General features: G+C 39.8%; 1 long non-coding RNA gene across 1 annotated transcript in view; it reads right to left on the bottom strand.

The window, feature by feature from the left end:
* LOC128593598 (uncharacterized) overlaps window positions 1-27,882 on the bottom strand; it is a 104,080-nt gene that overhangs the window by 31,454 nt on the left and 44,744 nt on the right. Inside the window, exon 4 of the long non-coding RNA XR_008382383.1 lies at window positions 208-303. This is a non-coding gene — a long non-coding RNA (uncharacterized LOC128593598). The remainder of the gene's footprint in view (window positions 1-207; window positions 304-27,882) is intronic.

Raw genomic sequence — 27,882 nt, 5'->3', positions numbered from 1 at the left:
TATAAGAATGGCAAACATGTTTTTTAAAAAATCAAAAAAGAGAATACTTTTTATGAGAGTAGTATTTGAAGGTTTTATTTAGGAATCAATTCTCAAGTTACTTCCAAGGTTTTGGACCTCTAAAGAGATTTTCTTAGAAAACATCTCCAAGGTGACAACCCTTAATAAATCCCCTAATGTTAATCTGTGCTGTGCACATTAACTCACCTGGATGGCTCTGGGTTAGAGACTCTTCCTCCGGTATTTGTGGCTCCTATTCTTGCTCTAGGACAAATATCATCTCTGGTTTGACAACACAATACCCTGTTAATAAGAAATAATTTAGGACTTGAATCAGTCTATACTTCATGGCCACTGAAGGAGTGGGAGGCTTCTGGAGCTGCTCAACAAAGATGTCATTAGAATATTTCAATGGATAGATGAACATAACTATCTCCTGGAGGTCAAAAATGATCTACTGGTCAGGTGTGGTGGCTCACACCTGTAATCCTAGCACTCTTGGAGGCTGAAGGAAATGGACTGCTTGAGCTCACAAGTTTGAGACCAGCCTGAGCAAAAGCAAAAACCCCCATCTCTACTAAAAAAAAAAAAAGAAAAAAAAAACTGAGGCAAGAGGATCACTTGAGCTATGTGTTTCTGTGAGCTATGTTGCCATGGCACTCTACCCAGGGCGACAGCTTGAGACTGTCTCAAAAAAAAAAAAAAAAAAAAGTGATCCATAGACACTGATTTTCTTTACCTTACATATCATTAAACTACAGCTGGCTCATTGACTTCATAAGAATAAAATATGCTATTTAGAATTATGTAGCAAGTAAGCCTTACCTACTAAAACCAAGATGCTATGGTCCTCCAACATCACATCCTTATATAGAGACCCCTAACTAGGGTCCAGGTACTGCACTGCTACACCTCCTGGCTAAAGCCCACAGGTACACCATTAAATGAGAAGAAATTCCAGGGATCAATACCAAACTGAAATTGTTCAGATTTATGTGACATGGAAAGAGATGGAATGGACTAATTCTTACTGTGATGGTTGTTTACAGTTTACCAAATGGTTTACAGATTATTTGCATTGCTTTATACTGTGGGTGAAAAAGAAATCATAACAAATATTCTGACATACCATTAAGGTATTAATTCATACAGAAAAATTTTCAAGTCCCTACAACATAACTAGAATTGTAGTTGGAAATACTAATAAAAATTGAGGAATATACAATGTAGAAGAAAATATATGCAGTAACATGTTCCAAGTACTATACTATAAATAGGAGAAAAATTAGCTCTATTTTGAGGTTCATTGAGGAAACGCAGCTGTCAGCTGAATTTTTACTATGATTGCCATGTTCACTACAGATTTATGTAGAACATTATAAATCATAGAAATAAATTGTTGGCTTGGCACCTGTAGCACAGTGGTTATGGAGCCAGACATGTACACCAAAGGTGGTGGGTTCTAACCCAGCCCAGGCCAGCTAACCAACAATGACAACTTCAACAAAAAAAAGCCAGGCAAATTCCTAGGGGGTGGAGGCAAGATGGCTGACTGAAGCCAGCTTTCACAGAGGCTGTCATCCAAAGGAGACTTAAAGGACAGAAATTTAGCAAGTAACCTGGTAGATCAGAACTGAGCCAAGAGAGAAGGTTAAAGAACGCACACCAACCTTGCTGAGGTGAGCTGCGACCCCAAGGATACAAACAAAAGGTTCAAAATCCATTGCCAAGCAGACGGGAGTCCCCTCCCCCATGAGAATGGCTTGAAGTACTCCATACAAAGAAGTAAGCAGAGTTCAAAAGTCCTCTCATTATATCCCACAGGAGAGACCTTCTAAAAACTAGACCTACTTCCCCTACTAGGGTGCCATGGCACTTTATAAAACTATATAAAACTGTGTATATTCTCTACCTGCAATTCTGAGCTCCCAACACTCCCCTCCACTCTCACTCTGAGGTCGGGAAGCCTGTCCCCCAGGAGTCCAGATTCTTGGGTGTTTTCTCAAGAGGTGTAGACAGGGCCTGGACTGCTCTGGTCAGTGCTGATTCTGCGGCACAGGAGTAAGGAGAGGACAGTCAGCTGAGAGGGAACCATACAGGAGTGGTGGTGTCCCGAGGCACAGAGCAGCAGCCATTTTTGACAACAATAGGGCTGACCCCTGGATATTCTGGAGTCATACCCCTTGTCTCTCTGGGCAACCAGAGGAGACCAGGCATATTCTCTGGTGGCAGCCACTGGCAAAACAGATCTGGGACAGAAACACAGGCCTTGTGAGTAAAGGGTTTGCCTGAAGTGGTATCAGGCTGAGCATAGCATGGGGACTAGAATATGCATGCGCAGAGCTGGCAGATTCCCAGGGCAGGGCTGACCCAGAGGACCACTTTACTGAGCCTAAGACAACCCAGCCCTCAAGGGATCATTAGCTGAGACAAAGGAAGGCAGGCAGAGGCTGGAACTGACAGCTAACTGTGCTGCTAGAACACAAACAGCAGCCGAGACTGGGCACTGGCACAGACAGGGCCAGAGGGGCAGGTTCTGTGAACTCTAACAGTGTCTCTTCTGAAGGGTAAGGTAGCCAGGAAAGAAACAAATACTGCAAAGTTGTTCTGTTCTGTTAGTAACATCAATCAGAGGTGGGGTTGGAACTGAGTGAACAGCCCCAGTCTCCATTAAATACCTAAGGTTATCAGGCCTCACCTCTCCCTGCCGGATAGTGGCCTGGCTGAGGAGACATAGATGTTCCTGTGATTCAGGCACGTGTAAACCCCTGGAGTATCTGCTCATTGGAGGCAACTGGGTCACAGCCCTGTGGGATTATCAGTGACTGACTGTGACAGAGGTACTAGCTGGGGAAGAAGGCATCAACTTTCCCAGACTAATCTATTTGCTGGATGGGTCCTCCTGACCTCACAGAGCACCAAGGAGAGCCATATTTGAGTTTTCAGCAGACGCCTGTGATCTAGTTGCCAGACACCTTTTAAACTCTCCCCCTGAGACAGGTGCTGACTGAGACAATTGATTTGGACCTCTTGAACTGGGCCAATTGCTCGAGGACTATCCAAGTGGTACCCTGGGTGTGTGGTTGTGGGAAGGTTTGATTTTCCTTTTCCAATTGTTGCCTGTGGGGGGGCAGGCTGACTTAATTGCCGGTATTTCTCCACAGCTGAGACTTCAACCCAGAGTAACCGATTTACTAGGGTAGGACAGTGACCAGCTGAAAACAAGACAGAGCCACTTAGCCCCACCACACCAAGCAGATCCCCAGTTTCTCAGGCCATAGCAATGTCTGGGTCCTTTGCAAAGCTCCAGGGGAAAAGTTACAGACACCAGTCCCAGCTTCTGGGCAAAGGGCTGGTTAATCACTACTCCTGGAGTCCCCAACCCAACTTCTCTTTATCTGCTTATCTAGTAAAATGGTGTAAAATAATCATGGGACAGAATCAGTGGAAAAACTCTGGTAATAAGAATAACCAGAGTAAATCAACCCCCCTGAAGAAAGATATGGCAGATGCAACAAAAGAACCCATTCAGGATGATGGGAAGATGGCGGACTGAAGCCAGCTTTCCATAGAGGCTCCTGTCCTGAAGGAGAGTTAGGGGATGAAAATTTAGCAAATAACCTGATGGATTCCAGCAACACCAAGCGAGAAAGTTGAAGAATGCGCATCAACCCCGCTGAGGAGAGCTGCAATCACAAGGAAGCAAACAAAAGGTACAAAACCCATCACCAAGTGGACGGGAGTCCCCCCTCCCCACCTGATCGGCTTAAGGGACCCACAAACAAAAGGGCAGAAATCAAAGGCCATCCCACTACACTTCACGGGAAAGACCTACTACAAACTAGACCTACCTCCCTTACTAGGAGGCCTAGGCGTTATCCTGCCAGGCATAAAACTGTATAAATCTGTAAATTTCCTTTGCCGGTGACTCTGAGTACCCAGCACTTCCCTCCACTCTCTCTGAGGTCTGAAAGCCTGTCCCCCAGGAGTTCGGATTCTTGGGTGGCTCCTAAAGGGGAGAGGACAGTCCCTGAGCTGTGGCTGGTCAGCGCTGATTCTGGGGCACGGGAGAGAGGTTAGGACAGTCAGCGGAGGGAGACCCTCACCAGGGAGGCACTTCCCTGAGGCGAGGTGCAGCAGCCCTCCTTGGGCAACAATACCTCCAGGCATATAGCTGAGTCGAACTCGCTACCAGCTGCTCTGAGTGCCTGACGCTCCCCCCGCCCTCACTCTGTCGTCCGGAGACCTGAACGCCTGCCGTGTGGCTGGGCAGGGAACTGGGGATAGCCGAGTCTGTTCGCTGCCCAGCGGTTCTGGGCTTCAGCCACTCCCTCCCACCCCGCCCCCACTCTGAAGCCTGAAGGCTTGAGCTATGGCAGTACAACCAGGCGAGAGATGGGAAGAATCTGAATTTCCTTGCTGCCGAGAGCCCCGGGCTCCCGGCGTTCACCCCGCCCTCACTCTGTGGTCCGGAGACCTGAACACCTGCTCGGTTCTGAGCTACAGCCACTCCCTCCACCCCGCCCCCACTCTAAAGCCTAAAGGCTTGAGCTGCGGCGATACAACCAGGCGAGAGACCGGGAGAATCTGAATCTGTTCGCTGTCCACCGGGCTCCCTAGGCTCGGAGCCCCTGCTGGCTCGGAGTGCCTGGCAAGAGACCGGAAGAATCTGAATTTGCTCGCTGCAGACTGGGCTCTGGCTCCAGGCTCCCAGCGTTCACCCCGCCCTTGCTCTGGGGTCTGGAGACCTGCTCGGTTTGAGCTCCAGCCACTCCCTCCACCCCGCCCCCACTCTAAAGCCTGAAGGCTTGAGCTGCCGGGCGAGAGACCGGGAGAACCTGAATCTGCTCGCTGTCGACCAGGCTCCCTACGGCTTGGAGCCCCTGCTGGCTCTGAGTTCCAGGCGCTCCCCCGCCCTCACTCTGTGGTCCGGAGACCTGAACACCTGTCGTGTGGCTGGGCAGGGAACTGGGGATAGCCGAGTCTGTCCACTGCCCAGCGGTTCTGGGCTCCAGCCGCTCCCTCCCACCCCGCCCCCACTCTGAAGCCTGAAGGCTTGAGCTGCGGCAGTACAACCGGGCGAGAGACTGGGAGAAACTGAATCTGCTCGCTGTCGACTGGGCTCCCTACGGCTCGGAACCCCCTTGGAGGTAGACCAACAGCTGTTTTTTCTTTAACGGCAGAACGCTCACTTCTGGATATTCTGAGGCCACACCCCCTGTCTCCCTGGGCAACCAGAGGAGGCCACTGGTGAGCGGGGGATTTCCTGACACTGCTCACAAACCCGGGAAGCTTCCAGGGCGGGGCCGACCCAGAGAGGTGATCGGACTCAAACCTCCAACACCAAAGACGTTTGAACTCAAAACAGCTCATCTTCTGTAGGCGATTTCGACAGGAACAGAGACAGAACCCCGCAAAGTTGTCTGTTCTGTTCTGTTCTGTTAGCAGCATCCATCAGGGACGGGGCTAAGCCTGAGTGAACACCTCCCTCCCATCACCTGCATCAAATACTCATAGATGTCAGGCCACATCTCCTCCTGCTAGATAGCGGCAGTCTACGGGGGCCTGGTAGACTTCCTTGCGATTCAAGCAGGTGCAAACCCCTGGAGTGTCTGTTCACCGCAGGCAACTGGGTTAGCCGTCTGCAGAGATACCAGTGACTGGGTCTGACGAAGGGGCAAAGTGGGGAAGGAGACGTCAACCTTCCTAGACTGCTCTATTTGCTGGGTGGCTCCTCCTGACTCCACGCTGCACTGGGGTGAGCCGTGTCAGAGGAGTCACCAGGCCCCTGTGATCCAGTTCCCAGAGACCTCTTGAACCCTTCCAGCCGAGACAAGTGCCGATTGAGACAGTTGATTTGGACCTTTTGAACTGGGCTAATAGACTGAGGACTTTTCAGGTGGTGCACTGGGTCTACGGTTGTAGGAAGGTTGATTCTCCTTTTCCAACTGGGGCCAGAGGTGGGCAGGTGGGGTGACTTAATTGCTGATTTTTCCACACAGCTGAGACTTCAAGCCAGAGTAGAAGTTGCAATAGGATCGAACAGAAATCAGCTGAAAACAAGACAGAATCACTTTGCTCCACCACACCAGACAGGACCCCAGTTTCTCAGGCCACAACACTATACGGGCCCTCAATAAAACCCCAGGGGAAAAACCAAAGGGAGTAAAACAACCATGGGGCGGAATCAGCGGAAAAACTCTGGTAACATGAATAACCAGAATAGATCAACCCCCCCCAAGAAAAGACACGGCAGATGTGATTGAAGATCCCATTCATAAACAACTGGCTGAGATGTCAGAAATCGAATTCAGAATTTGGATGGCAGACAAGATTAATAAAATGGAATTAGGAATCCGAGGAGAAATTCAAAAATTGTCTCAAGAATTTAACGAATTTAAAGACAAAACCACCAAAGACTTAGACACACTGAAGCAAGAACTTACAGCCCTCAAAGATATGAAAAATACAGTAGAATCCCTCAGTAACAGAATGGAGCAAGCAGAAGAAAGGATTTCTGACATTGAAGATAAAGTCTTCGAACGCTCCCAATCTCTCAAAGAGGAAGAGAAATGGAGAGCAAAAACGGATCACTCACTCAGAGAACTCTCAGATAATTCGAAAAAAAGCAACATAAGGATTATAGGAATTTCTGAGAAGGATGAAGTCGCCTCCAAGGGCACAGAGGCACTTCTGCATGAAATTATGAAAGAAAATTTCCAGACATGCCTAGAGAATCTGAAATTCAGATAGCAGACAGCTTCAGAACCCCAGCACGATTCAACCCCAATACGTCATCCCCCAAACATATCATAATTACCTTCACTAAAGTTAACATGAAAGAGAAGATTCTCAAAGCAGCCCGGCGAAAGAAAACTATAACGTACAAAGGTAAGAATATTAGAATAACTGCAGATCTCTCTGCTGAAACTTTTCAAGCCAGAAGAGGCTGGTCATCAACTTTTAATCTCCTAAAGCAAAAAAATTTTCAACCCAGGATCTTGTATCCAGCTAAACTGAGTTTCATCTATGATGGAGAAATTAAATACTTCAATGACATTCATATGTTGAAAAAATTTGCCATAAGTAAACCAGCTCTTCAGGATATTCTCAGACCTATCCTCCACAATGACCAACTCAATCTTACACCACAAAAGTAAACTGACTCAGAAACTTCGGATCAAACTCCAACTTCCACACTGGCGAAAGGTTAAAAATGTCCACTGGACCTTTGAAAAACTCGATACCCAAAATTCCACCAGACTTATCAATACTCTCCATCAATGTGAATGGCTTAAACTGTCCTCTAAAGAGGCATAGGGTAGCTGACTGGATACAAAAACTCAAGCCAGATATTTGTTGCATACAAGAGTCACATCTCAACTTAAAAGACAAATACAGACTCAGGGTGAAAGGATGGTCATCCATATTTCAGGCAAATGCTAATCAGAAAAAGGCAGGTCTTGCAATTTTATTTGCAGATACAGTAGGCTTTAAACCATCAAAAGTAAGGAAGGACAAGAATGGTCACTTCATATTTGTTAAGGGTAATACTCAACATGATGAGATCTCAATTATTAATATCTATGCACCCAACCAGAATGCACCTCAATTTATAAGAGAAACTCTAACAGACATGAGTAACTTGATTTCCTCCAGCTCCATAATCGTCGGAGATTTCAACACTCCCTTGGCAGTGTTGGATCGATCCTCCAGAAAGAAGCTGAGCAAAGAAATCTTAGATTTAAACCTAACCATCCAATATTTAGATTTAGCAGACATCTACAGAACATTTCATCCCAACAAAACTGAATACACATACTTCTCATCAGCCCACAGAACTTACTCCAAAATTGACCACATTTTAGGTCACAAGTCTAACCTCAGTAAATTTAAAGGAATAGAAATTATTCCATGCATCTTCTCGGACCATCATGGGATAAAACTTGAATTGAGTAACAACAGGAATCTGCATACCCATACAAAAACATGGAAGTTAAATAACCTTATGCTGAATGATAGCTGGGTCAGAGATGAGATTAAGAAAGAAATCGCCAATTTTATGGAACAAAACAACAATGAAGACACAAACTATCAGAACCTCTGGGACACCACAAAGGCAGTTCTAAGAGGGAAATTTATAGCACTGCAAGCCTTCCTCAAGAGAACAGAAAGAGAGGAAGTTAACAACTTAATGGGACATCTCACGCAACTGGAAAAGGAAGAACATTCCAATCCCAAACCCAGTAGAAGAAAAGAAATAACCAAAATTAGAGCAGAATTAAATGAAATTGAAAACAAAAGAAGTATACAACAGATCAATAAATCAAAAAGCTGGTTTTTTGAAAAGGTCAATAAAATAGATAAACCTTTGGCCAACCTAATCAGGAAAAAAAGAGTAAAATCCCTAATATCATCAATCAGAAACAACAAAGATGAAATAACCACAGACTCATCAGAAATCCAAAAAATCCTTAATGAATATTATAAGAAACTTTATTCTCAGAAATATGAAAATCTGAAGGAAATAGACCGATACTTGGAAGCACGCCACCTTCCAAGACTTAACCAGAATCAAGTAGAAATGTTGAACAGACCCATATCAAGTTCAGAAATAGCATCAACTATACAAAACCTCCCTAAAAGGAAAAGCCCGGGGACCAGATGGTTTCACGTCAGAATTCTACCAAACTTTTAAAGAGGAATTAGTACCTATATTACTCAACCTGTTCCAAAATGTAGAAAAAGAAGGAAGACTACCCAACACGTTCTATGAAGCAAACATCACCCTGATCCCCAAACCAGGAAAAGACCCAACAAGAAAAGAAAATTATAGACCAATATCACTAATGAATATGATGCAAAAATATTCAACAAGATCTTAACAAACAGAATCCAGCAACACATCAAACAAATTATACATCATGACGAAGTTGGTTTTATCCCAGGGTCTCAAGGCTGGTTCAATATACGTAAATCTATAAATATAATTCAGCACATAAACAAATTAAAAAACAAAGACCATATGATTCTCTCAATTGATGCAGAAAAAGCTTTTGATAATATCCAGCATCCCTTCATGATAAGAACACTCAAGAAAATTGGTCTAGAAGGGACTTTTCTTAAACTGATAGAGGCCATCTACAGCAAACCCACAGCCAATATCATATTAAATGGAGTTAAATTGGAATAATTTCCACTCAGATCAGGAACCAGACAAGGCTGCCCATTGTCTCCATTGCTTTTCAACATTGTAATGGAAGTTTTAGCCATCGCAATTAGGGAAGAAAAGGCGATCAAGGGTATCCATATAGGGTCAGAAGAGATCAAACTTTCGCTCTTCGCAGATGATATGATTGTGTATCTGGAAAACACTAGGGACTCTACTACAAAACTCCTAGAAGTGATCAAGGAATACAGCAGCGTCTCAGGTTACAAAATCAACATTCATAAATCGGTAGCCTTTATATACACCAACAACAGTCAAGTTGAAAAAGCAGTTAAGGACTCTATCCCATTCACAGTAGTGCCAAAGAAGATGAAATATTTGGGAATTTACCTAACAAAAGACGTGAAAGATCTCTATAAAGAGAACTATGAAACTCTAAGAAAAGAAATAGCTGAAAATGTTAACAAATGGAAAAACATACCATGCTCATGGCTAGGAAGAATCAACATTGTCAAAATGTCCATACTACCCAAAGCAATATATAATTTCAACGCACTCCCCATTAAAGCTCCATTGTCATATTTTAAAGATCTTGAAAAAACATTACTTCGTTTTATATGGAATCAGAAAAAACCTCGAATAGCCAAGACATTACTCAGAAACAAAAACAAAACAGGAGGAATCACACTACCAGACCTCAGACTTTACTACAAATCGATAGTGATCAAAACAGCATGGTATTGGCACAAAAACAGAGAAGTAGATATCTGGAACAGAATAGAGAACCAAGAGATGAATCCAGCTACTTACCGCTATTTGATTTTTGACAAGCCAATTAAAAACATTCAGTGGGGAAAAGATTACCTATTTAACAAATGGTGCTGGGTGAACTGGCTGTCAACCTGCAGAAGACTGAAATTGGACCCACACCTTTCACCATTAACTAAGATAGACTCTCATTGGATTAAAGATTTAAACTTAAAACATGAAACTAGAAAAATACTAGAGGAGAATGCAGGGAAAACCCTTGAAGAAATTGGTCTGGGTGAGTATTTCATGAGGAGAACCCCCCGGGCAATTGAAGCAGCTTCAAAAATACACTACTGGGACTTGATCAAACTAAAAAGCTTCTGCACAGCTAAGAACACAGTAAGCAGAGCAAGCAGACAGCCCTCAGAATGGGAGAAGATATTTGCAGGGTATATCTCTGACAAAGGTTTAATAACCAGAATCCACAGAGAACTCAAACGCATCAGCAAGAAAAAAACAAGGGATCCCATCGCAGGCTGGGCAAGGGATTTGAAGAGAAACTTCTCTGAAGAAGACAGGTGCAAGGCCTTCAGACATATGAAAAAATGCTCATCATCTTTAATCATCAGAGAAATGCAAATCAAAACTACTTTGAGATATCATCTAACTCCAATGAGACTAGCCTATATCACAAAATCTCAAGACCAGAGATGTTGGCGTGGATGCGGAGAAAAGGGAACACTTCTGCACTGCTGGTGGGAATGCAAATTAATACATTCCTTTTGGAAAGATATATGGAGAACACTCAGAGATCTAAAAATAGATCTGCCATTCAATCTTGTAATTCCTCTGCTGGGCATATACCCAGAAGACCAAAAATCACAACATAACAAAGATATTTGTACCAGAATGTTTATTGCAGCCCAATTCGTAATAGCTAAGTCATGGAAAAAGCCCAAGTGCCCATCGATCCACGAATGGATTAATAAATTGTGGTATATGTATACCATGGAATACTATGCAGCCTTAAAGAAAGATGGAGACTTTACCTCTTTCATGTTTACATGGATGGAGCTGGAACATATTCTTCCTAGTAAAGTATCCCAAGAATGGAAGAAAAAGTACCCAATGTACACAGCCCTACTATGAAACTAATTTGTGACTCTCACATGAAAGCTATAACCCAGGTACAACTTAACATTAGGGGGAAGTGGGAAGGGGGGTGGGTAGAGGGAGGGGGATCGGTGGGATCGCACCTGTGGTGCATCTTACAGGGGTATTTGCAAAACTTGGTAAATGTAGAGTGTAAATGTTTTGGCACAGTAACTGAGATAACACCAGAAAGGCTATGTTAACCACTGTGATAAAAATGTGTCAAATGGTTTGTGAAGCGAGTGTATGATGCCCCATGATCATATCAATGTATACAATTATGATTTAATAAAAAAAAAAGAACCCATTCATAAACAGATGGTCGAGATGTCAGAAATCGAATTCAGAATTTGGATTGCGAACAAGATTAATAGAACGGAGGAAAAGTTGGAATTAGAAATTCGAGGAGCAATTCAAAAGTTGTCTCAAGAATTCAACGAATTTAAAGACAAATCACCAAAGATTTTGACACTTTGAAGCAAGAATTTGCAGCCCTCAAAGATCTGAAAAAATACAGTAGAATCTCGTAGTAACAGAGTGGAGCAAGCAGAAGAAAGTATTTCTGACATTGTAGAGAAAGTTTTTGAAAGTTTTTTCCAAAGAGGAAGAGAAGTGGAGAACAAAAATGGATCATTCTCTGAGAGAGCTCTGGGATAATTGGAAGAAAGCTAATATCCACCTCATGGGAATCCCTGAAAGTGATGAAGTGGCTTTGCAAGGCACAGAGGCTCTTCTCCATGAAATTATGAAAGAGAATTTTCCAGACATGCCAAGAGATTCTGAACTTCAGATAGCAGACAGTTTCAGAACCCCAGCACAACTCAACCCAAATAAGACATCCCTCAGGCACATCATAATTAACTTCACTAAAGTTAATATGAAGGAGAAAATTCTGAAAGCATCCAGACGTAAGAAAACCATCACCTACAGAGGGAAGAATATTAGAATGACTGTAGATCCCTCTGCTGAACCCTTTCAAGCCAAAAGAGGGTGGACATTGACTTTTAATCTCTTAAACAAAATAACTTTCAACCCAGTATCCTTTATCCATCTAAACTGAGCTTCATTAACGATGGAAAAATTAAATACTTTAATGACATTCACATGTTGAAGAAATTTGCCATAACTAAACCAGCTCTTCAGGATATTCTTAGACCTATCTTCCATAGTGAGCAGCACAATCCTCTACCACAAAAGTAAACTCACTCAGAAACTTTTGATCAAACTCCAACTTCCACAGTGGCAAAGGATTAAAAATGTCACTGGACTTTTGAAAAACTCGATACCCAAAATTTACCAGGCTTATCAATATTTTCCATTAATGTGAATGGCTTAAACTGTCCTCTAAAGAGACACTGGTTGGCTGACTGGATACAAAAACTCAGGCCAGATATTTGCTGCATACAAGAGTCACATCTTACCTTAAAAGATAAATATAGACTCAGGGTGAAAGGATGGTCGTCCATATCTCAGGCAAATGGTAATCAGAAAAAAGCAGGTGTTGCAATTTTATTGTTGACTTTACCAACAAAAGTAAGGAAGGATAAGAATGGTCATTTCATATTTGTTAAGGGTAATACTCAATATGATGAGATTTCAATTATTAATATATATGCACCCCACCAGAATGTTCCTCAATTTATAAGAGAAACTCTAACAGACATGAGCAACTTGATTTCCTCCAGCTCTATAATAGTCAGAGATTTTAACATTCCTTTGGCAGTGTTGGACAGATCCTCCAATAACAAGCTGAGCAAAGAAATTTTAGATTTAAACCTAACCATCCATCATTTGGATTTAGCAGACATCTACAGAACATTTTATCCCAACAAAACTGAATACACATACTTCTCATCAGTCCACAGAACATACTCCAAAATCGATCACTTCTTAGGTCACAAGTCTAACCTCAGTAAATTTAAAGGAATAGAAATTATTCCTTGCATCTTCTCAGACCACCATGGAATAAAAGTTGAACTCAGTAACCATAAGAATCTGCATAATCATACAAAAACATGGAAGTTAAATAACCTTATGCTGAATGATAGCTGGGTCATAGATGAGATTAAGAAGGAAATTACCAAATTTTTGGAACAAACAACAATGAAGACACGAATATAAGACAGAACCTCTGGGGTACTGCAAAGGCAGTCCTAAGAGAGAAATTTATTTCACTGCAAGCCTTCCTCAGGAGAATGGAAAGAGAGGAAGTTAACAACTTATGGGACATTTCAAGCAACTGAAAAAGGAAGAACATTCCAACCCCAAACCCAGTAGAATAACCAAAATTAGAGCAGAATTAAATGAAATTGAAAACAAAAGGATTATACAACAGATCAACAAATCAAAAAGTTGGTTGTTTGAAAATGTCAATAAAATAGATAAACCTTTGGCTAACCAGAAAAAAGTAATATCTCTAATTTCATCAATCAGAAGTGACAAAGATGAAATAACAGACTCCTCAGAAATTCAAAAATCCTTAATATTACAAGAAACTTTATTCTCAGAAATATGAAAATCTGAAGGAAATTGACCAATACTTGGAAGCACGCCACCTTCCAAGACTTAGCCAGAATCAAGTGGAAATGTTGAACAGGCCTGTATCAAGTTCTAAAATAGCATCAACCATACAAAATCTCCCTAGGAAGAAAAGCCTGGGACTATATGGCTTCACGTCAGAATTCTACCAAACATTTAAAGAGGAACTAGCACCTATATTACTCAACCTGTTCCAAAATATAGAAAAAGCAGGAAAACTATCCAACATGTTCTATGAAGCAGACATCATCCTGATCCCCAAACTAGAAAAAGACCCAACAAGAAAATTATAGACCAGTATCACTAATAATTGTAGATGCAAAAGTATTCAACAAAATCCTAGCAAGCAGAATTCAGCAACACATCAAACAAATTATAAATCATGACCAAGTGGGTTTTATCTTAGGGTGTCAAGGCTGGTTCAATATACATAAATCTATTAATATAATTCAGCACATAAATTAAAAAACAAAGACCCTATGATTCTCTCAATTGATGCAGAAAAATCTTTTGATAATATCCAGTAAATCTTCATGGTCACAAGACTTAAAATTGGTATAGAAAGGACATTTCTTAAACTGATAGAGGTCATGTACAGCAAACCCACAGCCAATATCGTATTGAATGGAGTTAAATTGAAATCATTTCCACTCAGATTAGGAACCAGGCAAGGTTGCCCATTGTCTCCACTTCTCTTTAACATTTTTTTTTAAATATCTCATTGTGGTTTTAATTTGAAGTTCACTGATGATTAGTGACATTAAGCATTTAAAAAAATTTATTTTAATTAATTAAATCATAGATTGGTGGGATTACACCTGTGGTGCATCTTACAAGGTTATATGCAAAACTTAGTAAATGTGGAATGTAAATGTCTTAGCACAATAATTAAGAAAATGCCAGGAAGGCTATGTTAACCATTCTGATAAAAATGTGTCAAACTGTTCTCTATAACAATGTAATGAAAGTTTTAGCCATCACAATTAGGGAAGTAAAGGCAATCAAGGGTATCCATATAGGGTCAGAAGAGATCAAACTTTCACTCTTTGCAGGTGATATGATTGTATATCTGGAAAACACCAGGGATTCTATTACAAAACTCTTAGAAGTGATCATTGAATACAGCAGCGTCTCAGTTTACAAAATCAACATTCATAAATCGGGAGCCTTTATATATACCAATAATAGTCAAGCTGAAAAAACAGTCAAAGACTGTATTCTGTTCACAGTAGTGCCAAAGAAGATAAAATATTTGGGAGCTTTCCTAACAAAGGATGTGAAAGATCTCTATAAAGAAAACTATGAAACTCTAAGGAAAGACACAGCTGAAAATGTTAACAAATATAAAAACATACCATGCTCATGGCTGGGAAGAATCAACATTCTTAAAATGTCCATACTACCCAAAGTAATATACAATTTTAATGCAATCCCTATTAAAGCTCCACTGTCATACTTTAAAGATCTTGAAAAAAGAATACTTAGTTTTATATAGAATCAGAAAAGACCTCGAATAGTCAAGACATTACTCAGAAACAAAAACAAAGCAGGAGAAATTATGCTACCAGACCTCAGACTATACTATAAATTGATAGTGATCAAAACACCATGGTACTGACTCAAAAACAGAGAGGTAGATGTCTGGAACAGAATAGAGAACCAAGAGATGGATCCAGCTACTTACCATTATTTGATCTTTGACAAGTCAATTAAAAACATTCAGCAGGGAAAAGATTCCTTATTTAACAAATGGTGCTGGGTGAACTGGCTGGAGACCTGTAGAAGACTGAAACTGGACCCACACCTTTCGCCATTAACTAAGATAGACTCTCACTGGATTAAAGATTTAAACTTAAGACATGAAACTATAAAAATACTAGAATAAAGTGCAGAGAAAACTCTTGAAGAAATCGGTCTGGGTGAATATTTTATAAGGAGGATCCCTTGGGCAAATGAAGCTGCTTTAACAATACACTACTGGGACCTGATCAAACTAAAAAGCTTCTGCACAGCCAAGAACACAGTAAGTAAAGCAAGCAGACAGCCCTCAGAATGGGAGAAGATATTTGCAGGTTATGTCTCTGACAAAGGTTTAATAATCAGAATCCATAGAGAACTCAAACGTATAAGCAAGAAAAGAACAAGTGATCCAATCTCAGGGTGGGTGGGGGACTTGAAAAGAAGCCTCTCTGAAGAAGACAGGCACACAGCCTACAGACATATGAAAATATGCTCATCATCCTTAATCATCAGAGAAATGCAAATGAAAACTACTCTGAAATATCATCTAACTCCAGTAAGATTAGCCCATATCACAAAATCCTAAGACCAGAGATGTTGGCGTGGATGTGGAGAAAAGGGAACCCTTCTACACTGATGGTGGAAATGCAAGTTATTACATTCCTTTTGGAAAGATGTTTGGAGAATACTTAGAGGTCTAAAACTAGACCTGCCATTCAATCCTATAATTCTTCTACTAGGTATATGCCCAGAAAACCAAAAAACACATTATAACAAAGATATTTGTTCCAGAATGTTTATTGCAGCCCAATTCATAATTGCTAAGTCATGGAAAAAGCCCAAGTGCCCATTGATCCACAAATGGATTAATAAATTGTGGTATATGTATACCATGGAATATTAGGCAGCCTTAAAGATGGAGACTTTATCTCTTTCATGTTGACATGGTAGAGAAAAGAAAAATGGAGACTTTACCTCTTTCATGTTTACATGGAAGAGAAAGATGGAGACTTTACCTCTTTCATGTTTACATGACAGATGGCCTCTATCAGTTTAAGAAATGTCCCTTCTATACCAATTTTCTTAAGTGTTCTGATCATGAAAGGATGCTGCATATTATCAAAAGCATTTTCTGCATCAATTGAGAATCATATGGTCTTTGTTTTTTAATTTGTTTATATGATGAATTATATTTATAGATCTAGATATATTGAACCAGCCTTGAGACCCTGGGATAAAACCCACTTTGTCCCGGTGTATAATTTGCTTGATGTGTTGCTGAATTCTGTTTGCTAGGATCTTATTGAATATTTTTGCAGCAATATTCATTAAAGATATTGATCTATAATTTTCTTTCAGATACTATAAATCGATAGTGATCAAAACAGCATGGTGGTGGCACAAACACAGAGGTAGATGTATGGAACACAATAGAGAACCAAGAGATGAACCCAGCTACTTACTGTCATTTGATCTTTGACATGCAATTAAAAACATTCAGAGGGAAACGATTCCCTATTTAACAAATGGTGCTGGGTGAACTGGCTGGAGATCTGTAGAATACTGAAACTGGACCCACACCTTTCACCATTAACAAAGATAGACTCTCACTGGATAAAAGATTTAAACTTAAGACATGAAACTAAAAATACTAGAATAAAGTGCAGGGAAAACTCTTGAAGAAAACAGTCTGGGAGAATAATTTATGAGGAGACCACCCTGGGCAATTGAAGCAACACCAAAAATACATTACTGGGATCTGATCAAACTAAAAAGCTTCTGCACTGCCAAGAACACTGTATGTAAAGCAAGCAGATAGCCCTCAGAATGGGAGAAAATATTTGCAGGTTATGTCTCCAACAAAGGTTTAATAATCAGAATCCACAGAGAACTCAAACATATTAGGAAAAAAAGAACAAGTAATCTCATCTCAGTGTGGGCAAGGGACTTGAATAGAAACTTCTCTGAAGAAGACAGGCACAAGGCTTAAAGACACATGAAAAAATGCTCATCATCCTTAATCAGAGAAATGTGAATCAAAACTACTTTGAGATATCATCTAACTCCAGTAAGTTAGCCCACATCACAAAATTCCAAAACCAAAGATGTTGGCATGGATGTGAAGAAAAGACTTCAGCACTGCTGGTGGGAATTCAAACTATGTTCCTTTTGGAAAGATGTTTGGAGAACACTTAGGGATCTAAAAATATACCTGCCATTTGATCCTTCAATTCCTCTATTAGATATATCCAGAAGACCAAAAATCACTTTATAACAAAGATATTTGCACCAGAATGTTTATTGCAGCCCAATTCATAATTGCTAAGTCATGGAAGAAGTCCAAGTGTCCAACTCATGAATGGATGACTGAATTGTGGTATATGTACACCATGGAATATTTTGCAACCTTAAAGAAAGATGGAGACTTTACCTCTTTCATGTTTACATGGATGGGGCTGGAACATATTCTTCTCAGTAAAGTTTCTCAAGAATGGAAGAAAAAGTATCCAATGTACTCAGCCCTACTATGAAACTAATTTATAAGCACCCACACTTCCATATGAAAGCTATAACCCAAATATAGCCCAAGATCAAGGGAAAAGAGGAAACGGGGAGGGGAGGGGAGGGAAAGGGAGGGGTTAGGATGGATGGAAGGAGGGTAATTGGTGGAACCACACCTACAGTGCATTTTACAAGGGTACATGTTAAATGTATTAAGTGTAGAATATAAATGTCTTAACACAACAACCAAGAAAATGTGTGAAGGCTATGTAAACCAGTTTGATGAAAGTATTTCAAATTGTATATAAAACCAGCACATCGTACCCCATAATTGCATTAATGTACATACACAGCTATGATTTAATAAAAAAATTAAAAATAAAAAAAGATCATCACTGATTAACTACCAAAAACTCTACGCCCAGCAATTTGAAAACATGAAGGAAATTGACCAATTTCAGAATCCATACTACTTCCTTAGGCCAGGAAGAAAAATAACTCTTGAGCTCAACTTCAGCAGTTCCATCTCCTGGAGATACCAGTGGTCTCAGTAGCAGTCTCTGTCACGCTGTGACCTGCAGGTACCGGGAGATCTGTACGGAGGACACCGGGACATCTCTGAAGCTGGGAAATGTCCACAGGCATGAGAACTTAAGGAGCAAGAGGAAGTGAAAGGAAAATTAGGGCAAGGAAACAGATAAAAGAAATCACTCATAAGGAAGAATCAGCAGAAAACTCCAGGCAACATGAAAAACCAGTCCAGAACAACCCCACCAAGGGACCATGAGGTAGCTACTGCAGAGGATTCCACCTATACAGAAATGTTAGGAATGACAGAAAGGGAATTTAGAATACACATGTTGAAAACAATGAAAGAAATGATGGAAACAATGAAGGAAACTGCTAATAAAGTGGAAATTAACCAAAAGGAAATTAAAAAACAGAATCAAATAAGAGATGAACGATATGAAGAATATAAAAAGGATATAGCAGAGCTGAAGGAAATGAAACAGTCAAACAGGGAACTTAAAGATGCAACGGAAAGTATCAGGAACAGGTTAGACCATGCAGAAGAAAGAATTTCAGAGGTAGAAGACAAAGTTTTTGAGATAACTCAGATAGTAAAAGAGGCAGAAAAGAAGAGAGAGAAAGCAGAACGTTCACTGTCAGAATTATGGGACTTTATGAAGCATTCCAACATACGAGTTATAGGAATTCCAGAAGGGGAAGAAGAATGCCCCAGAGGAATGGAAGCCATACTAGAGAATATTATAAAAGAAAATTTCCCAAATATCAAAGATTCTGACACACTGCTTTCAGAGGACTATCGGACCCCAGGTCACCTCAACTCTAACCGAGCTTCTCCAAGACACATTGTGATGAACCTGTCCAAAGTCAAGACAAAAGAAAAGATTCTGCAAGCTGCCAGGAGTAAGCGCCAATTGACCTACAGGGGCAAATCCATCAGAGTGATCGCAGATTTCTCTAATGAAACTTTCCAAGCAAGAAGACAATGGTCATCGACCTTTAATCTACTTACACAGAACAATTTCCAGCCCAGAATTCTGTACCCTGATAAGCTAAGCTTCAAAATTGACGGAGAAATCAAATCCTTTACGTATATACAAACATTGAGGAAATTCGCCACAACAAGACCAGCTCTACAGGAAATACTTCAACCTGTTCTGCACACTGACCACCACAATGGATCAGCAGCAAAGTAAGAACTCAGAAATTAAAGGACAGAACCTAACCTCCACATTGTTGCAAAAGATAAAACTAAGCAATGGACTCTCACAAAATGAGACGAACAGAATACTACCACACTTATCAATTATCTCAATAAATGGTAATGGCTTGAATTCCCCACTGAAGAGACAGATTGGTTGACTGGATTAAAAAACACAAGCCATCCATTTGCTGTCTGCAAGAAACACACCTGGCTTCAAAAGACAAATTAAAGCTTCAAGTCAAGGGTTGGAAGACAATTTTTCAGGCAAATGGAATTCAGAGAAAAGAGGAGTTGCAATCTTATTTTCAGATACATGTGGATTTAAAGCAACTAAAGTCAAAAAAGACAAAGATGGTCACTTTATATTGGTCCAGGGAAAAATACAACAAGAAGACATTTCAATTCTATATATCTATGCACCCAATTTAAATACTCCCACATTCTTGTAACAGACCTTACTCAGTCTGAGCAATATGATATCTGATAATACCATAATAACAGGGGACCTTAACACTCCTCTTACAGAGCTGGACAGATCCTCTGAACAGAAATTAAACAAAGATATAAGAGATTTAAATGAGACCCTAGAACAACTGTGCTTGATAGACGCATATAGAACACTCCATCCCAAAGATAAAGAATATGCATTCTTCTCATCACCCCATGGAACATTCTCCAAAATTGATCATATCCTGGGACACAAAACAAATATCAACAGAATCAAAAGTATTGAAATTTTACCTTGTATCTTCTCAGACCATAAGGCACTAAAGGTGGAACTCAACTCTAACAAAAATGCTCGACCCCACCCAAAGGCATGGAAATTAAACAATCTTCTGTTGAATAACAGAAGGGTGCAGGAAGAAAAAAAACAGGAAATCATTAACTTCCTTGAGCATAACAACAATGAAGACACAAGCTACCAAAACCTGTGGGATACTGCAAAAGCAGTTTTGAGAGGAAAATTCATCGCTTTAGATGCCTACATTCGAAAAACAGAAAGAGAGCACATCAACAATCTCACAAGAGATCTTATGGAATTGGAAAAAGAAGAACAATCTAAGCCTAAACTCAGTAGAAGAAAAGAAATATCCAAAATCAAATCAGAGATCAATGAAATTGAAAACAAAAGAATCGTTCAGAAAATTAATGAAACAAGGAGTTGGTTTTTTGAAAAAAATAAATAAAATAGATAAACCATTGGCCAGACTAACGAGGAATAGAAAAGTAAAATCTCTAGTAACCTCAATCAGAAATGATAAAGGGGAAATAACAACTGATCCACAGAGATACAAGAGATCATCTCTGAATACTACCAGAAACTCTATGCCCAGAAATTTGACAATGTGAAGGAAATGGATAAACATTTGGAATCATACCCTCTCCCTAGACTCAGCCAGGAAGAAATAGAGCTCCTGAACAGACCAATTTCAAGCACTGAGATCAAAGAAACAATAAAAAAGCTTCCAACCAAAAATGCCCTGGTTCAGATGGCTTCACTCCAGGATTCTATCAAACCTTCAAGGAAGAGCTTATTCCTGTACTGCAGAAATTATTCCAAAAAACTGAGGAAGAAGGAATCTTCCCAACACATTCTATGAAGCAAACATCACCCTGATACCAAAACCAGGAAAGGGCCCAAACAAAAAGGAGAATTTCAGACCAATCTCACTCATGAATATAGATGCAAAAATTCTCAACAAAATCCTAGCCAATAGATTACAGCTTATCATCAAAACAGTCATTCATCATGATCAAGTAGGCTTCATCCCAGGGATACAAGGCTGGTTTAACATACGCAAGTCCATAAACGTTATCCACCATATTAACAGAGGCAAAAATAAAGATCACATGATCCTCTCAATAGATGCAGAAAAAGCATTTGATAAAATCCAGCATCCTTTTCTAATTAGAACACTGAAGAGTATAGGCATAGGTAGCACATTTCTAAAACCGATTGAAGCTATCTATGACAAACCCACAGCCAATATTTTACTGAATGGAGTAAAACTCAAAGCTTTTCCTCTTAGAACTGGAACCAGACAAGGTTGTCCTCTGTCACCTTTACTATTCAACATAGTGCTGGAAGTTCTAGCCAATACAATTAGGCAAGACAAGGAAATAAAGGGAATCCAAATGGGAGCAGAGGAGGTCAAACTCTCCCTCTTTGCTGATGACATGATCTTATACTTAGAGAACCCCAAAGACTCAACCACAAGACTCCTAGAAGTCAGCAAAAAATACAGTATTGTTTCAGGATATAAAATCAATGTCCACAAGTCAGTAGTAGCCTTGTATACACCAATAATAGTGAAGATGAGAAGTTAATTAAGGACACAACTCCCTTCACCACAGTTTCAAAGAAAATAAAATACCTAGGAATATACCTAACGAAGGAGGTGAAGGACCTCTATAAAGAAAACTATGAAATCCTCAGAAAGGAAGTAGCAGAGGATATTAACAAATGGAAGAACATACCATGCTCATGGACGGGAAGAATCAACATTGTTAAAATGTCTATACTTCCCAAAGCAATCTACCTATTCAATGCCATTCCTATCAAAATACCAACATCGTACTTTCAAGATTTGGAAAAAATGATTCTGCATTTTGTATGGAACAGAAAAAAAACCGTATAGCTAAGGCAGTTCTTAGTAACAAAAATAAAGCTGGGGGCATCAGCATATCAGATTTTAGTCTGTACTACAAAGCCATAGTGCTCAAGACAGCATGGTACTGGCACAAAAACAGAGACATAGACACTTGGAATCGAATTGAAAACCAAGAAATGAAACTAACATCTTACAACCACCTAATCTTCGATAAACCAAACAAGAACATACCTTGGGGGAAAGACTCCCTATTCAATAAATGATGGTGGGAGAACTGGATGTCCACATGTAAAAGACTGAAACTGGACCCACACCTTTCCCCACTCACAAAAATTGATTCAAGATGGATAAAGGACTTAAACTTAAGGCATGAAACAATAAAAATCCTCCAAGAAAGCATAGGAAAAACACTGGAAGATATTGGCCTGGGGGAAGACTTCATGAAGAAGACTGCCATGGCAATTGCAACAACAACAAAAATAAACAAATGGGACTTCATTAAACTGAAAAGCTTCTGTACAGCTAAGGACACAATAACCAAGGCAAAGAGACAACCTACACAATGGGAAAGGATGTTTGCATATTTTCAGTCAGACAAAAGCTTGATAACCAGGATCTATAGAGAACTCTAATCCACATGAAAAAAGCCAACAATCCCTTATATCAATGGGCAAGAGACATGAATAGAACTTTCTCTAAAGACGACAGACGAATGGCTAACAAACACATGAAAAAATGTTCATCATCTCTATATATTAGAGAAATGCAAATCAAAACATCCCTGAGATATCATCTAACCCCAGTGAGAATGGCCCACATCACAAAATCTCAAAACTGCAGATGCTGGCGTGGATGTGGAGAGAAGGGAACACTTTTACACTGCTGGTGGGACTGCAAACTAGTACAACCTTTCTGGAAGGAAGTATGGAGAAACCTCAAAGCACTCAACCTAGACCTCCCATTCGATCCTGCAATCCCATTACTGGGCATCTACCCAGAAGGAAAAAAATCCTTTTATCATAAGGACACTTGTACTAGACTGTTTATTGCAGCTCAATTTACCGTTGCCAAAATGTGGAAACAGCCTAAATGCCCACCAACCCAGGAATGGATTAACAAGCTGTGGTATATGTATACCATGGAATACTATTCAGCCATTAAAAAAAATGGAGACTTTACATCTTTCGTATTAACCTGGATGGACGTGGAAGACATTATTCTTAGTAAAGCATCACAAAAATTGAGAAGCATGAATCCTATGTACTCAATCTTGATATGAGGACAATTAATGACAATTAAGGTTATGGGGGGGGAAGCAGAAAGAGGGATTGAGGGAGGAGGGTGGGGCCTTAGTGTGTGTCACACTTTATGGGGGCAAGACATGATTGCAAGAGGGACTTTACCTAACAATTGCAATCAGTGTAACTGGCTTATTGTACCCTCAATGAATCCCCAACAATAATAAAAAAAAAAAAAAAAAAAGAATGGAGAAGCATGAATCCTATGTACTCAATTTTGATATGAGGACAATTAATGACAATTAAGGTTATGGGGGGGGAAGCAGAAAGAAGGACTGAGGGAGAGGGGTGGGGCCTTGGTGTGTGTCACACTTTATGGGGGAAGACATGATTGCAAGAGGGACTTTACCTAACAATTGCAATCAGTGTAACCTGGCTTATTGTACCCTGAATGAATCCCCAACAATAAAAAAAAAAAGAAAGAAAAATAACTCTTGAACAGACCAACATCAAGCACCAAAATTACAACAATAAAAGAGTCAAAAAAGGAAAAAACAACAAAAACACAGTCAGTCTTGGACCAGACAGTTTTACACCAGAATTCCATATTGCAGAATCTATCCTAAAATATTGAGAAGGAAGGGACCCTCCCCAAGTCCTTCTATGAAGCAAATATCACCCAAATACCAAAACTCAACAAAAAGGAAAACTACAAATATTAATGAATATCGATGCAAAAGCACTCAGTAAATAAAATTCTAGCATAAGGGGGAGAGGGTTGGGGTGCTCTCACTGCATGGGGTGGAGGGGTTGGCACATCTTTTGTGTGGGGGACATAACCACAAGATGAACTCTGCCTAACTAAATCAAATATTTTGACCTGGTCACTTGTACCCTCACATTAACCTGAAATAAATTTATTTAGAAAAAGAAAAGAATGTATCTACACATCAAAAAATAAATAATTATGACCAGGTGGGCTTTATGCCAGGGATGTCACACTGGTTCAACATACACTAATCCGTAAATGTAATTCACCACATAAAGCAAAGTAAAAACAAAGACCATTGATCCTCTTAATAGATACAGAAAAAGCATTTGACAAAATTCAGCATCCTTTTAAAATAAGAACACTTAAAACAGGCATAGATGAGACATTTCTTACACTGATGGAAGCTATATCTGTGATAAATCTGAAAGCATTTCCACTTAAAACTGGAACAAGACATGTCCATTATTGCCACTACTATTCAACATAATGCTGAAAGTTGTAGCCAATGCAATTAGGCAAGAGAAGGATATCAAAGGTATCCACATGGACAAAGAGATGATCTAACTCTCACTTTTTGTTGACCATATGATATTATACTCAGAAAATCCTAAGGGCTCAATCATAAGACTCCTGGAAGTGATCAAGAGCAACAGAAACATCTTGGGATATAAAAATCAGTGTCCATAAATCAGTAGTCTTCATATACAGCAACAATAAACAAGTTGAGAATCAAAGATGCAATACCTTTTGCAATAGCACACACACAAAAGTAAATACCTGAAATTTATTTTATTTTATTATTTTTTTTAACAGTTAATTTTTTTTTTATTAAATCATAACTGTATACAATGATATGATTATGGGGCATCATACACTCACTTCATAAACCATTTGACACATTTTTATCACAGTGGTTAACATAGCCTTTCCGGCGTTATCTCAGTTACTGTGCCAAAACATTTACATTCTACATTTACCAAGTTTCGCAAATACCCCTGTAATATGCACCACAGGTGTGATCCCACCAATTCCCCTCCCTCTACCCACCCCCCCCTTTCCCACTTCTCCCTATTGTTAAGTTGTAGCTGGGTTATAGCTTTCATGTGAGAGTCCCAAATTAGTTTCATAGTAGGGCTGTGTACATTGGGTATTTTTTCTTCCATTCTTGGGATACTTTACTAAGAAGAATATGTTCCAGCTCCATCCATGTAAACATGAAAGAGGTAAAGTCTCCATCTTTCTTTAAGGCTGCATAATATTCCATGGTGTACATATACCACAATTTATTAATCCATTCGTGGATCGATGGGCACTTGGGCATTTTCCATGACTTAGCTATTATGAATTGGGCTGCAATAAACATTCTGGTACAAATATCTTTGTTATGTTGTGATTTTTGGTCTTCTGGGTATATGCCCAGTAGAGGAATTACAGGATTGAATGGCAGATCTATTTTTAGATCTCTGAGTGTTCTCCATATATCTTTCCAAAAGGAATGAATTAATTTGCATTCCCACCAGCAGTGCAGAAGTGTTCCCTTTTCTCCGCATCCACGCCAACATCTCTGGTCTTGAGATTTTGTGATATAGGCTAGTCTCATTGGAGTTAGATGATATCTCAAAGTAGTTTTGATTTGCATTTCTCTGATGATTAAAGATGATGAGCATTTTTTCATATGTCTGAAGGCCGTGCGCCTGTCTTCTTCAGAGAAGTTTCTCTTCAAATCCCTTGCCCAGCCTGCGATGGGATCCCTTGTTTTTTTCTTGCTGATGCGTTTGAGTTCTCTGTGGATTCTGGTTATTAAACCTTTGTCAGAGATATACCCTGCAAATATCTTCTCCCATTCTGAGGGCTGTCTGCTTGCTCTGCTTACTGTGTTCTTAGCTGTGCAGAAGCTTTTTAGTTTGATCAAGTCCCAGTAGTGTATTTTTGAAGCTGCTTCAATTGCCCGGGGGGTTCTCCTCATGAAATACTCACCCAGACCAATTTCTTCAAGGGTTTTCCCTGCATTCTCCTCTAGTATTTTTATAGTTTCATGTCTTAAGTTTAAATCTTTAATCCAATGAGAGTCTATCTTTGTTAATGGTGAAAGGTGTGGGTCCAATTTCAGTCTTCTGCAGGTTGCCAGCCAGTTCACCCAGCACTATTTGTTAAATAGGGAATCTTTTCCCCACTGAATGTTTCTAATTGGCTTGTCAAAAATCAAATAGCGGTAAGTAGCTGGATTCATCTCTTGGTTCTCTATTCTGTTCCAGATATCTACTTCTCTGTTTTTGTGCCAATACCATGCTGTTTTGATCACTATCGATTTGTAGTAAAGTCTGAGGTCTGGTAGTGTGATTCCTCCTGTTTTGTTTTTATTTCTGAGTAATGTCTTGGCTATTCGAGGTTTTTTCTGATTCCATATAAAACGAAGTAATGTTTTTTCAAGATCTTTAAAATATGACAGTGGAGCTTTAATAGGGAGTGCGTTGAAATTATATATTGCTTTGGGTAGTATGGACATTTTGACAATGTTGATTCTTCCTAGCCATGAGCATGGTATGTTTTTCCATTTGTTAACATTTTCAGCTATTTCTTTTCTTAGAGTTTCATAGTTCTCTTTATAGAGATCTTTCACGTCTTTTGTTAGGTAAATTCCCAAATATTTCATCTTCTTTGGCGCTACTGTGAATGGGATAGAGTCCTTAACTGCTTTTTCAATTTGACTGTTGTTGGTGTATATAAAGGCTACCGATTTATGAATGTTGATTTTGTAACCTGAGACGCTGCTGTATTCCTTGATCACTTCTAGGAGTTTTGTAGTAGAGTCCCTAGTGTTTTCCAGATACACAATCATATCATCTGCGAAGAGCGAGAGTTTGATCTCTTCTGACCCTATATGGATACCCTTGATCGCCTTTTCTTCCCTAATTGCGGTGGCTAAAACTTCCATTACAATGTTGAAAAGCAATGGAGACAATGGGCAGCCTTGTCTGGTTCCTGATCTGAGTGGAAATGATTCCAATTTAACTCCATTCAATATGATATTGGCTGTGGGTTTGCTGTAGATAGCCTCTATCAGTTTAAGAAAAGTCCCTTCTAGACCAATTTTCTTGAGTGTTCTGATCATGAAGGGATGCTGGATATTATCAAAAGCTTTTTCTGCATCAATTGAGAGAATCATATGGTCTTTGTTTTTTAATTTGTTTATGTGCTGAATTACATTTATAGATTTACGTATATTGAACCAGCCTTGAGACCCTGGGATAAAACCAACTTGGTCATGATGTATAATTTGTTTGATGTGTTGCTGGATTCTGTTTGTTAGGATCTTGTTGAATATTTTTGCATCTATATTCATTAGTGATATTGGTCTATAATTTTCTTTTCTTGTTGGGTCTTTTCCTGGTTTGGGGATCAGGGTGATGTTTGCTTCATAGAACGTGTTGGGTAGTCTTCCTTCTTTTTCTACATTTTGGAACAGGTTGAGTAATATAGGTACTAATTCCTCTTTAAAGGTTTGGTAGAATTCTGACGTGAAACCATCTGGTCCCGGGCTTTTCTTTTTAGGGAGGTTTTGTATAGTTGATGCTATTTCTGAACTTGATATGGGTCTGTTCAACATTTCCACTTGATTCTGGTTAAGTCTTGGAAGGTGGCGTGCTTCCAAGTATCGGTCTATTTCCTTCAGATTT

This window comes from Nycticebus coucang, chromosome 9 (genome assembly GCF_027406575.1).
Source record: "Nycticebus coucang isolate mNycCou1 chromosome 9, mNycCou1.pri, whole genome shotgun sequence".
Lineage (NCBI taxonomy): Eukaryota > Metazoa > Chordata > Mammalia > Primates > Lorisidae > Nycticebus > Nycticebus coucang.
The sequence above is the reverse complement of the archived record's forward strand: the minus strand, read 5'-3'. Positions and strand labels throughout refer to the sequence as shown.